Raw genomic sequence first — 12,890 nt, 5'->3', positions numbered from 1 at the left:
GAGTGGAACTGAAGGAAGCATAAGAATATTATTAACTTTTTTGTGTTCTCTAATGTTTGCTTCTTAAAATGGATATATTTCTATAATGTAAAATATCCATTAAAAAATAAAACAGGCTACTATTTGAAAATACATGGTCCAATAACCTGATAAATAAGTTTATGTATTATATCAGATGACCTAGATTGTTTTGAATGTTTTATTTGAATAGGTTTTTGGGGAACAGGTGGTGTTTGGTTATATGAGTAATTCTTCAATGGTGAATTCTGAGATTTTGGTGCCCTATCACCCGGGCAGTGTACACTGTACCCAATGTATAGTCTTTTATCCCTCACCCCTGTCCCATTCTTTCCCCTGAGTCCCCAAAGTCCGTTGTATCATTCTTATGCATTTGAGTCCTCATAGCTTAACTCCCACTTATGAGTGAGAACATATGATGTTTGTTTTTCCATTCTTGAGTTACTTCATTTAGAATAATGATCTCCATTTCTAGCCAGGCTGCTGCAAATGCCATTATTTTGTTTGTTTTTATGGCTGAATAGTATTTCATGGTATCTATCTATCTATCTACCTATCTATCCATCTATCTATCTATACCACATTTTCTTTATCCCCTCATTGATTGATAGGCATTTGGGCTGGTTTCATATTTTTGCAATTGTGAATTGTGCTGCTATAAACATGCGTGTACTAGTATCTTTTTCATATAATGACTTCCTTTTCTCTGGGTAGATACCCAGTAGTAGGATTGCTGGATCAAATGGTAGAACTGCTTTTAATTCTTTAAGGAATATTCACACTGTTTTCCATAGTGGTTGTAGTAGTTTACATTCCAACAGCAGTGTAAAAGTGTTCCCTTTTCACCACATCCACGCCAACATCTATTATTCCTTGATTTTTTTATTATGACCATTCTTGCAGTAGTAAGGTGGTTTTGCATTTTGTTTTTAACTTGCATTTCCTTATAATTAGTGATATTGAGCATTGTTTCACGTTTGCTGGTCATTTGTATATCTTCTTTTGAGAATTATCTATTCATGTCTTTAGTCCACTTTTTGATGGGACTATCTGTTTTTTCTTGCTGATTTCTTTGAGTTCCTGGTAGATTCTGGATATTAATCCTTTGTTTGATGCATAGATTGTGAAGATTTTCTCCCGCTCTGTGGGTTGTCTGTTTACTCGGCTGATTATTTCTTTAGCTGTGCAGAAACGTTTTAGTTTAATTAAATCCCATCTATTTATCTTGTTTTTGTTGCATTTGGTTTTGGGTTCTTGGTCATGAAGTCTTTACCTAAGCCAATGTCTAGAAGGGTTTTTCCAATGTTATCTTCTAGAATTTTTATGGTTTCGGGTCTTATATTTAAGTCTCTGATCCATCTTGAGTTGATTTTCGTATAAGGTGAGAGATGAGGATCCAGTTTCATTCTTCTATATGTAGCTTACCAATTATGCCAGCACCATTTGTTGAATAGGGAGTCCTTTCCCCACTTTATATTTTTGTTTGCATTGTCAAAGATCAGTTGGCTCTAAATATTTGGGCTTATTTCTGGGTTCTCTATTCTGTTCCATTGGTCTGTGTGCCTATTTTTATACCAGTGCCATGCTGCTTTGGTCAGGTCACTATGGCGTTATAGTGTAGTTTGGAATTGGGTATTGTGATGCCTCCAGATTCGTTCTTTTTGTTTAGCTTTGCTTTGGCTATGTGAGCTCTTTTTTTTGGTTCCATATGAATTTTAGGATTTTTTTTCTAGTTCTGTGAAAAATGATGGTGGTATTTTGATTTGAATTGCATTGAATTTGTAAATTGCTTTTGGTAGAATGGTCATTTTCACAATATTGATTCTACCCATCCATGAACATGGGATATGTTTCTATTTGTTTGTGAGTTGACCTAGATTTTTATCTCAATGCTTCAAAATAATGTGACATTTAAAATAAATTATATAACTTCAATGTTGGAGTTTATCTAGGCAGTTTCTTTAATTTACATATAAGGAAAATGAGATCCTCATGTACTAATACATAGCAGATTCTTGGTATATAACTGTTGAATAAATGAATGTGTGTATTAATTAATATACAAATGAATGAGCTAAATAATTGCCCAAATCATAGCTAGTTGGTTAATCTAGAATACAACTCTTCTGATTCCAGGTCCAGGGCTCTTTCTACCATGACACAAGCCTGGAAGAATAACATGCAGACATGTATTGCGTGAAGCTAGCTAGGCTTAGCTAGAAAACTCTTACAAACATTCTAGCTCCAAATTTGCCTAAGGCAATAATCATGATGCTCATGCTGTAGAACCATATTTATGTCTTCTTCTTAGAAAACCTATTGTCTTCTATTTTGGGAGTTTTGTTTGATTTTGAGACATACAACATAATGCTTAAAAACTAATTTTAAACACATGAGATACAAAACAATGCCTAGTAACCAGATGTTCCACCCTGGAGCCTACTGCTCTGTAAGAAGCCAGCCATTGACTACACGCCATCTTGCATGGAATGCCCTCGTGGTTTCTGCAGTAAGTCCTTCTGTGGTCCTTCCAAGCACTAAATAAAACATCCGTATGGCCACCCAGTTGCCCCCTTTCGTGGAACATTTGATTAGCACGTTTTCTGGACTTTCCTCACACCTCAAAACTTTCTTTCCTGCCCCCTACTCATCCAGACTCATCAGAAGCATCCATTTACATAGTTTAGAGTCCATTCATAAATTAATCATGGTTATTGCAGCCACCAAAGTTCCCCCTTGACCTTCAACTCCTACTCTCCTCCCCAGCACACAGTTCCACTTTTGCTAATATTCAGAGTATCTTACCAAAAAGTGACCTTTACTTTCACTCTCACCAAGCAGATCCAAAAAGCCAGTTTCACTTTGTGACACTTCCCTCTGGGTTTATTTCTGCCCATGATAAGTGATTTTCCAGTACAGTTTTGTTTGTTCTCTTAACAGAGCCTGAAAAGAGGACTTGAAATGGCCAGCTGAGCTGGGGTTCCAGATATCTGCTGGATAAAAAGGAACAAAAAGCTCTCTGAGGAAATTAAAACAAAAATAAACAACAACAAAGAATCTGTTGAAAAAAAGATAGCCAAGGTGCCTGATTACTGGCAGTAACTCCGGGATCATTAAACCAATAGCTTTGGCAGTAAATGTTTGCCACAGTTCTCTTTGAACTAGATGGTTCTATCATAGGAAAAGACAGTAGTTTGTTGGTGGTTACTAAAAGCACCATGGGAGCCCACTGGTCAGGGCATGTGTGCTCCGGGGTCTCTGTGAATCCAGAGACTGCCAGGGACCCCACAGCTGCCAACTGTCAAAGCTCTGCGTAAAGTTGAAAAACGTTGCTGAGAAGTGTGGAAAACCCCCTCAGCCTGACAAGTTCTAACTAGGTACAGTTTTGAGACATTGTGTCTAAATAAAGTCTACGGAGGGCCCTACTATAAAGTTTTTGAGAAATCTTGGACTGTAAATATTCCTCTTCTTAGTGGATTATGCAAAAGGGAATTTATAATTTTGTAGCATCTCTGTGGAAACTCTTCTGCAGTTGTCTCGGTGAACCCATTGTTCAGCATTCTCAGGTGTGGCTGCTGTTACCTATTTGGGTGAGAACCAAGGCAAGAGGAAGCTCCTTTAGCATGTCTGTGCTCATTTGGGGTCAGTAAAGGAACCCAGTGAAAGTGGTCACAGTGTTGCAACATATAAAAAAAAGAAATGCCAAATGCCCTCACAGTATTGACAGGTAAGGGCTCTGCCTCTGACCATGGTTTTTGAGGGGACACAGTTCCCAAGGCAATGCTAGCTTGTGTAGTGCCTTTGTGTAACTAAGAAAAAGCACTCTTTTTTCTGGGCATATGCAGCCCCGCACGAGGTCTCTTGCCTGGGCAAGTAGAGAATGGGCTGTGTCCCAGCCTTCACTCCTAAGCCAGGTGCTCTCACACAACAACCTACACAACCGTCCTCAGGTACCTAACCTGACAAGTTACCTACTCTGATGTCACTTGAAAAGATTAGGCTTCCTTGGTTTCCTTTCTTATCTGAGGGTATCAAAAGAATGTCTTTCTTCTGGGCATTGTGAATTTGTGTTTACATGATCAGCTTTCTCTTCTCCAGGCCATTCTTCTCAGGCTGTTGAGGCTTGCTGAGCACACTATTCTTAATTCTAGTGAAGAATAGAGGAATTTGGAGATAAAGATCAATTCGGTGATAAGCTTAATCTCAGATCTCTCAGCTTGTCATGGGTTGAAATCTTTAATCAAAGGTTCCCAGGCGTCACTTCCTCCTCCCATTCATTGACCCCTTCTCATAACTAGGGCCTTTGAAGTCCTTGTTTTTCCTGCCCATCTACCTCTGCCAGAAAGAGGTATTTCTGGGCTAGAAATGTAGTAAGATTATTTTCTTAAAGACCTCATGTCCAACTTCTTTTAAGTGAAAACTGCTGTCTAAGTAACAACTAGCTGTATAGGTATATCTTGAAGCTTAGTGTGCTGTAGATATTACCGGTATTTTACTAACAGTTTCCCGGCTCTGGCATCCATCCCTTCCTGGTTCCCTGAAGTTGTATTGCCACCATTTCTGTGAGTGTGTCCCTGTTTCCCTAAATGCTCTGGTTTTGCTTTTTGTTTTGCTTTATTTTTTGTTTCGAATTATCTATCCGCTCTCTCTCCTTGCTCAATGCTTTCAACTGGACCTGCCATATCACATCTGAGTTTTCTCTAGTCCTTTTGTTTGTTTGTTTGGTTTTAGGATTTCACTAAACTTCCTCTTAATTGTTTACAACTTTGTATCTCTGGCCATCGAAGAGGATCTATACCCTTTTCAAAGATCTCTTTTAAAGGTTTACATGTTAAAGGCAGTCTCTTTCTCATTACCCTGTCTAATTCTTCATTTTTATTTAAAAATTTTAAATACCTCAGAGCTATATGTATATTTTATGACAGCTCAGGCCATCATTACTTTGAAAGAACAGCTTGTTCTCATAACGTATTCCATAATTTTTGTTAACACTCTCTTTGAACTTATATTTTCCAGACACATAAACCAACTTTTAAAAATTTTACCTTGAGGCAACCCATCTTCTTGATCATCTTCACTAGATCTTTCAAGTCATGTTTATTAAGGAACTTGAGGGTAAATTCACTATAAGTTTGTTCAGAGGCAAAATAATGCTACAATTTTTGGTGTTTTTAACAGAAACCTTGAAATATAAGCTCCATGAAAACAAGGATTTGTTTTCTGTTTTGTTCATTGACATAATATGCTAACCACCAAGAAATGCATCTGGCCCATAATAGGTGCTCAAGTGTTATTTGCCAAATGAATGATAAAATCTAGTCATTGAGAAATTTTGCACTGTAGGTTCTGTGAGAACGATTTCATAAGCAAACAATCTAAATGCCTTGTAAACCTCTTTGCAACAGAAAGTTTAGTCTATATATATATCAAATACATATGTTTTGGGTTATTTTCTTCTCTAAATGCAATTCTTTACAATGAAGGTCATGCTCTACTTTTCAGCCTATTCCTATAAATTTGTGCATTTTCTCTGTAGCTTATTCCTTTTGCTTTAGCATTTTGGTTTGAAAAGTCCTAAAAATGTCATTGCTTACTTTCTCTTACAAGTAATTTCTAAAAAACAAAACAAAACAAGAATGAAACTTCTCCTAGTCAAGGTCCTTAAGAAAGAACAAATATTTATACGCACCCAGAAACATGTCTATTATTCGCATCCTCTAGTTCTTTTCTAGGATGTATTTTTAAAAACATGACGAACATTTTCATAGTTACTCAATGTTTAAAATTGCCTTCGCCTGTAATATTAGTGAATCTTTCACATGTGTATTTATTCAGTCAAGCAAGATTTGTCATTACAGAAACTTTTCTTTCCATAGCGCAAAACACTTGAATAGTAGTGAACTTACACCATGACTTTCCACTACTCACTGATAAGGACTTCGTCTTTCTTATATGGTTCTCCTTATTAATAAGAATAATACCAACAATCTTCATTTCTCTTTCATGGTGGCTAATGTATTTTGAGGAGGATTTCTAAATTTGCCCCCAAATTTCTTCAGAATTCTTGGGTAATTCCCAGTTTTTTGTTTATGTTTAGTTTTCCAGGTAGGTTTGGAATAGATTTACATGTTAAAGACGATCTCTTTCTCATTACTCTCTTTGATTCTTCATTTTTATTTAAAAAATTTAAATACTTCATGTGTGTATTTTAGCTTGAATTTAGCTTAGGTTTTTTTTGTGGTTTTTTTTTTTTTTTTTTTTTTTTTGAGACAGAGTCTCACTCTGTCACCCAGGCTGGAGTGCAGTGACCCGATCTCAGCTCACTGAAATCTCTGCTCCTGACTCCGCCACCAGGCTCAAGCGATTCCCCTGCCTCAGCCTCCCAAGTAGCTGGGATTACAGGCGCCCGCCACCACGCCCAGCTAATTTTTGTATTTTTGGCAGAGAAGGTGTTTCACCATGTTGGCCAGGCTGGTCTCGAACTCCTGACGTCACATGATCCACTCGCCTCGGCTTCCCAAAACGCTGGGATTATAGGCATGAGCCGCTGTGCCCGGCAGGACTTAGGTGTTCTTAAAGAGAGCATTCATGTAAGAACATCCAAAGTCTTTAACAGTAAAGCTAAACAACAAGTTTCTTAAATCTTAGCAGCCATCTACTTGTTATTTATGAGTACAACTTTTATATTGCATTGATAAATAGCCCACTGCTTTCTATTTGATTTTTTCCCATTTTTGGTGTATTTAACACATTGTATTTTTTTAAGTTCATTAAGACTTTGAGTCAAGTCTATTCGTGCTTGTTCTTGAATGCTTTAAACTGAATTCTTATTCTACCCATGGTTCTTTGAGTAAAAGAAGGAGAATTTTATTTCTTATGGTTTTTAATGACTGATGAAATACTAATCAGAAAAAATAAAATATAAAACTCTATGTATCTCTAATCTCAATTTTAAAAATTCATATATAAACGGAAAGAAAATAGGAGCAAATCTATCATAATTTTGTTTTAAATTTTCTACACTGAAATTGTATTATAACAATTATTATAAAAATCTTTATACAAAAGATTAAAGTACTTGTTTTTCCTATTTATTTATTTGTTCAGCATTTGTTGAGCCTTTGCTAAATATTTATAGTTATCTTTGGTATTAATGTATATTACTAAGCAATTGTTAATTTTTTCATCTTCAAAGCTGTATATACTTTATATCTCAGGTAATTTATAATTCCATTAAAAAATGTGACAAATTCGTTGGTTTTCCAAATCTCGCTGGAATTTCACATTTAATTGTTATGATTTCTATTACATAGTCAACCACACACAATTACTTCCTATAGCAATTCCAGAATTTTAGCTATTTAGAACCAAATATTATATTCATCCATTTATTTTCTTAATTAAAAAAAAACCCTGTATTTTGTTAGAGGAAAAAACTTATTAAAAAGAGCTACCTCTACCATTATCACTAGTTGATCTGTCTTAATTCTTTACCTTTAGCAATTTACAAACACAGGTTTAAAATGGATTTTTATCACAGTATTAGTTTTAGACACAAAAGCTATAAAAAGGAAGTATTGTGGATTTGTCAATTTATTTCTGAGTACAGAAAATGGATCATTTGTTCCTGAGTAAATGCAGTGATTAAGAGCTCACCTTGAGCAAATTGCTTAGTCTCTGTGAGTCTCAGTTCCCTCAACTCTAAGAATAGGGAGACAGTTTCCACCTGAAGAGGGCCTTCTGCAGTCCGAAAAAAATCAAGCGAATGGTGTTTAATGCAGGGCCTGGCTCCATGAATCCTGCCATCACTGTGACTAGTTTGGGCAGGAGGTCTGTTTGTTTGTATGTATTTCTACAAGCATCAACAACGTGAGGGTAAATGTCGTTTCTTTAGCAGAATGCCACTGTTTCCCATTCATCCTATCATCACTCACAAAACCAGTTCACTTCACTCCCTGCTGGTCCCTGTTCTTACTGCTGAGTGCTATCAGCCCTAGTCAGTTTGTTTCTGAAATGTCAGCTATAGTGAGACTTGCTGTTGCTGTCAAGTAATCTAACTTACCCAGTTTTAGGAATTTGTCTTCGAGCCTTTGTATAGCTGCATTACTACAAATACTAGATTTGCTTTTATGTCAATCGTATAAAGAGGATTATGAAGAACAACAAACAATTTTATTCCAAATAACTTTTAATTTCCTGGTCTCTCACATTGTCATGACCCTTGTTAATTCTCATCTGAATTCGATTGTTTGACATGGTATAATAAACAAAGAACCCAATGTTTTTGGTATTTCACCTGTGAAAAAATGGTCCACTCTCTATACTCAGAAATAAATAAACAAGGTCTGTAATACTTGGGTTTTATAACTTTTCTAGCCAAAGGTAATGCTGTGATATAATTCCATTTTAATCCACGTGATGCTGTCTGATGTCAAGGCTCATACCACTGTTGTTTAAAGAATAATTTAAAAAATTCCCTTATATGCACATTTCTTCCTTCTATAATCTCATCTAAAATTATGAGCATACAGACAGACAGTTGATTTTTAAGGTGTATGGGGGTTACACAAAGAGGTTTTTAAAAAATATCTATTGACTTAATTGAGAACTCTTTTTTTTTTTTTTTATTTGCTTTTCGCCCAGGCTGCAGTGAAGTGGCACGATCTTGGCTCACTGCAACCTCTGCTTCCGGGGTTCAAGCAATTCTCCTGCCTCAGCCTCCTGAGTAGCTGGGATTACAGCCACCCGCCACCATGCCAGACTAATTTTTGTAATTTTAGTAGAGAGAGAGTTTTGCCATTTTGACCAGGCTGGTCTCAAACTTCTGATCTCAAGTGATCCACCTACCTTGGCCTCCCAGAGTTCTAGTATTGCAGGTGTGAGCCACTGCACCCTGCTGAGAAGAAGTGTGTGTGTGTGCACTTTTTTTTTTCTGTTGTTCATGGATGTTAGCACTGACTCACATTTCCAAAGGCAGGCTTCTATAATCTGAGGATTCTAACTGAGCCTATTTGTTTATTATGAGAAGTCCACAGGGAGGTGAAATGCCAGCCATTAAAGAGAGCAAAGATGAAGACACTGAAGGTTTAGGGGTTTTGTTTGTTTCATGTTTTTTACTATTTGAATTTTGAATATTATAGTGGGAGTATTTCATTTCATTTTCTAGAATCCTTGGGCTAGAACATGCCATCACAGTAATATGATGCACACAAATGCTCTTCCTCCACATCCTTTTAGAAAAACAAAACAAAAACTAAATCATCTTAGTTGCTTTGGTTAGCACTAATTTTGTAAACCCCAGGAAAGATTTATTGGTCTGCATCTTAGTTCCTGCTACATAATGAAATGCTAATTTCATTTTTATAAAATAATTTCTACATTGAGCAAAAGATAATTTTAAGTATCAAATCAGATCTTATTTTGTAGGTTTAATATTTTAATTGCTTTTTTGCACTTATAAAATAATTTTAAACTTATCAAAAATTTTTACAAAGTGCACAAAAATATTTTTTCCTCAGCCGTTTGGAAATAAGTTACCACTGGAAGTTTAAAGTCTGTTCTGTGAGAAAGAAAAAAATTTAAAAAGGTCCCCACTGGATGATTTAGTCTGCATGTCCTATCAACAAGGACATACCACAAGATAACCATCAAAATCAGAAAAAGAACATCGATAGAGTACTACATCTAATCCTCAAACCCCATTCAGGTTTTGCCAATTATCCTATTACTATCCTTTGCATAAAAAAGGCTTCAATCCAGGATCTTACATTACATTTAGTTTTCATAAATTTTAGTCTCTTACAATCTAGGTCAGTTTCTCAGTCTTGGCTTAACGTTCATGACCTGACACTCTAGAAGATTATAGGCTTGATCTTCTCTAGAATGTCTCTCAATATTCTTTTGGCTAATGTTTCTTTGTAATTAGATTCAGATTTTATAATTTCGGCAAGAATATCACAGATGTGGAACTTTTTTAATGCATCTTAACATATGATCATAGTTTGGCTTTTTCTCATTACAGGTGATTTTAACCTTGATCATTTGATTAAAGTGGTACCTACCAAGATTCCTCAATGTAACGTTATTCTTTTATATTTCCCCTAGTATTCACTACATACTTGGTGGTGGGAGTATGAAATTATGTAACGATCCCATTTCTTATCAAATTTTCAGCCACCAGTTTTAGCATCTATTGATACTTCTTACTGAGATTATTACTATGATGGTTGTCAAATAATGATTTTCTAATGGGATAACGTTCTCTACACTTATCAGTAGGCATTCTCATGTAAAGAAAAGCCTTTTCTTATCCCCATTTATGTTTATTTTAACATTTGCATCAGTATAGGTTAATAATTCCTACTTTATTTGATGAGTTATAATATATTCTTATAATTACATATTTTGATGTTGAAAGTATGCCATATTTGATCAATTCTTTGAATTCTTCCTAATTTCTGGCACAAAAAGAAATTCCAGGCTCATCAATTTCACATCCATATGAAGATCACAAAAGAAGAGAATGAATATGAATTTTTGCAATTTTTTATAAAAATCAGCTTACATATGACAACGTACTGTCTCTTCTCATCTCTGATAGCATGTCCCAATCCTTTTGTATAGCTGATAAAGCAGAAGTCACTTTTGGTCCGAGCCCTTGCATTAGTTTTGTTAGAGATGATAGGAAATATTCTGAATCAAATCATGATCGGTTGTTATTATGTATAGGGTCATTCTATGTCTATAAAATGAGAACTGTTTCTGAAAAGCTTCTACAGAGCATATAGGAGGAAAGTTATTGGATATAAGTCTATTATATAAATGTCCAACAACAATTGCAACTTAAAAACCAACTTTATTAAGGAAGAAATAATTGTGCTCACTTCAGCAGCACATATACTAAAATTGGAAGAATACAGAGGCGATTAGCACAACCTATATGCAAGGATGCAATGCAAATTTGTGAAGCATTACATATTTTTTAAAAGGAAAATAAAAGAAATAATTTTTATCAAAAGTTTTAACATAAATGAGACAAAGGAAATGAGCTATAATTATTACTGACATGTACACCACACATTCTCTATACTCATGCCGCGTCTCCTGAATTCAAAATTCAAAATGAAAACCTTGGGGAAAAGTGCGTGCAACCTCAGAAACTACTTTCGACCTGAACTGAGTGCAGAGTGCCCTCTAGAGGCATCATTAAATCAGTGCAATCTTTCCAACGGCAGATGAACTGAAGCTCCATAGAAGCTTTTCAGAAGCAGTTCTCGTCAAATAGGTAGAATTACCCTACACATGATAAGTGATCATGATTTGTTTCAGCATATTTTGTACCATCTCAAACAAAACTAATGCAAAGGATCTGACAAAAAGTGGCTTGGACTTTATCAGCTACATGAAAGGATTGGGAACGTGCCATCGGAGATGAGAAGGTACGTTAACACTGTCCTATGACATTTTGTAAGCTGTTATGACGTCTTCCAAATATTTCACGCAGGAAGAATGTCTTCAGAAATTCATTCCGCTATTTCTTAATATTCTTTAACACCCACAGACAGTTCAGGCGTCGATTGAGATTGGCAAACTGCTGCAGCGGTCAGACTTGACTTGGCTCGGCGTCTTCTTTGTGTATGCACAGGCGCTCAAAAGACTCTGGTGACGTAGAATCAAAACTTGTAATCATGTCTTGAAAGGAAATTCCAATACAGATGTGAAAAGAATGCACATTTAAACTGTTGTTTCAAATAAATGTCATTTAATGATTAAATAGGTAATGCATTTCTATTATAAAATTTTTAGACAGCTCTTAAGTATATGGTATCTAAATGACTTAATATGCCAGATATAGTCATAAAAATTATGTCTTTTTCACCACCTTTGTCATAATTTCTGAAGAATTTGAATAAAATTATTTTTAGCAATGGCTGTGTCTTAAAGAAAAAAGTCCTTTCAAATATTTATCCCAATGAAACTCAGCCTTAACAATATTGGTTTAAGAGAATAATTTTAAGATAGTAGTGTTTTGTTATATGATAATAATCTTTACTTAAATACATAGTTAATAAATAACAGTGAGATACTAGGGAAAATTATTAGACATGACTCAAAATTTAGTCTTCTCATATTCCTAGAGAATGTCACAAGTTGGAATGGTACCTGTCTAAAATTCAGGTAGAGATTTGAGAGAAACATTTTGATGAGTTAAAGGACAACTGTAGTTGACATGGGATGTGGTTACATGAGGTGAATGTGTAAGATATAACTTATGTACTCTACTTCATTTTGCAACATAGACACAACTGTAAAATACATCATTTAAATGTTCTTGTTGAAATGCCTACTTCCAAGAACATTAACAATAAAATACATAATTTTTCTGTGCATGTATAGCCAGTTTAACTTTGTTCTTCACCAGGGATTTATCAATAGATCCATCTGAGTGTATTTCTACTGTAGAATAGTGGTGCAAAAGCACTAACAGGTGATACAAATGTTAGATCAAGTACCAACTTTTTCTTCACCTAAATATAGGGGCTCAGCCTTGTTCATAAACTTGATTAGGAGCTATGTTTCCTATTCTCTAAATCTTTGTGCACTCCTTATAGTCTCTACTTCTTCAAGAAAATAGAGTTTCAAATAAATAAAAATAACCTTACTAATAGCATGCCATACTAAAATAATAACAATAACAGCAACAACAACAACAAAAACAAGGAAGCTTTTCTCTGTTGACCCATAATGCTATTAAGCTGTGTTCTTCCTGTGTCCCTATCAGAGGGTAAATTTCGTGTAATTTTCAGCTTTGGAATAAAGGGTAGTGAGAGTAACAGTGTTTGACCCTCTTCTTAGTTTTGTCCTTTCTCTCT

At 35.3% G+C, this 12,890-nt stretch overlaps 1 protein-coding gene and 1 non-coding gene across 4 annotated transcripts in view; both read left to right on the top strand.

Annotated features, from left to right (window-relative positions):
- TNIP3 (TNFAIP3 interacting protein 3) overlaps positions 1–12,890 on the top strand; it is an 84,895-nt gene that overhangs the window by 12,179 nt on the left and 59,826 nt on the right. The window lies entirely within an intron of this gene.
- Positions 10,894–11,000, top strand: LOC114678507 (U6 spliceosomal RNA). The gene has a single exon (XR_003729949.1). It is a non-coding gene; the product is annotated as a U6 spliceosomal RNA (small nuclear RNA).

The sequence above is a fragment of the Macaca mulatta genome, chromosome 5 (genome assembly GCF_049350105.2).
Source record: "Macaca mulatta isolate MMU2019108-1 chromosome 5, T2T-MMU8v2.0, whole genome shotgun sequence".
NCBI lineage: Eukaryota > Metazoa > Chordata > Mammalia > Primates > Cercopithecidae > Macaca > Macaca mulatta.
Note: the sequence above shows the minus strand (reverse complement) of the source record. Positions and strands in the feature narration are given on the sequence as shown.